This window comes from Otolemur garnettii, unplaced genomic scaffold (genome assembly GCF_000181295.1).
Source record: "Otolemur garnettii isolate 467f Iridium unplaced genomic scaffold, OtoGar3 scaffold00476, whole genome shotgun sequence".
Lineage (NCBI taxonomy): Eukaryota > Metazoa > Chordata > Mammalia > Primates > Galagidae > Otolemur > Otolemur garnettii.
Genome location: NW_003852871.1, coordinates 44,060 through 45,245, shown reverse-complemented (window position 1 = coordinate 45,245; position 1,186 = coordinate 44,060). Strand labels below are relative to the sequence as shown.

At 45.4% G+C, this 1,186-nt stretch overlaps 1 pseudogene; it reads right to left on the bottom strand.

Moving 5' to 3' along the window:
- Positions 1-86: 86 nt before the first annotated feature.
- Positions 87-554, bottom strand: LOC105888417 (annotated as a pseudogene).
- Between the last annotated feature and the right edge of the window lie 632 nt (positions 555-1,186).

Here is a 1,186-nt window from a genome sequence, read left to right as displayed (position 1 = left end):
CCAGGCAGCACCTCAGACTCCATTGGATCTAGTTGTGGCTCCAGAGAGAGTCCCTTGCATCACCCTGAAACACTGGCTGTAGGAGCTCAGCCGAGCCCTTCCTGAATGCCTCAGATCCTTCTCAACAGTTGCACATCCTTTGGGAAAACAGTAACTGGGCCAGCATGTAAGGTGAGAAGATAAGCATCTTCAAAGACATGAACTAGAAATGCTTCTTCTGCCTCTTGTAGGGCCAACTGGGCCTGGGCTTGCCAATTGAAGTCCACACCAGGAGCGAATTTACTACATATTTCTCTTGCCAGGTGGCTGACAGGGTTTTCCTTAACAAGTGGTTTGTGCTCTTCTGAAGTTTTCGGATCTCCTTTAACCACAAAAGTCTTGTCTAATTATATTGATGGGAGGAGGTGCCTAGGGAAGGACCCCACCTCAAGGGGCCAGGGCTCGGGCTTGGGCTGTGCCTCGTTAGGGCCTCGGACTTGCGTCTCTGGTGCGTGCCAATGGCAGGCTGCGAAGGGTCCCGGCCACCAGCCCTATGGCTCTGAGTGCTGGGACTTCTGAGTCCCAGGGCAAGAGAAAAATATATTAATTTTTCACACTCAAAAGTCTTTAAAAGTCTCCAAAGGACTCATTATTATTCTGTATTCTGTTTCTCATAAAGTGATTTTGAGGTATATCTGTTCTGAATTCTTTTTCTTTTTCTTTTCTTTTCAGAAGGAGTTGATTTTGTGTCCTGTGCCGCCTTCTTTTTCTTCAAACAGCTAAGAGGATTGGAGCCACTGATTTTCTTGTGCCTTTTCCTTCTTCTCTGTTCAGGGCTTTTCATTAAACCCTGCTCCTCTTTGAGCTGCTTGATACTCTGTTTCTCATGTCCTAAGACAAGCTGACCCGACTCTACTGCTTTGACTAAGGAAATTGTTTTGGGAGAAGGCTTGTCCAACACCATAGTGTTCTGAATAATAAACATGAGAGGAACTCCAGGCTGCTTCTTTACTTTCACAGATAAATTCTGATCCTGTGTTGCCACAAAATAGTGATGAGGATTGCCCTCTTCCACCATGGAAAGCAGACATTCTGATCCACTTACTGGATTCTTTGGGTTTTGTTCAAAACTTTCTGAGTGAGTTTACTTTGAAGGTAGAACATTGACCTGTTCATTGTGGAAGGTGGGTTTGAGAATATTCTGGAG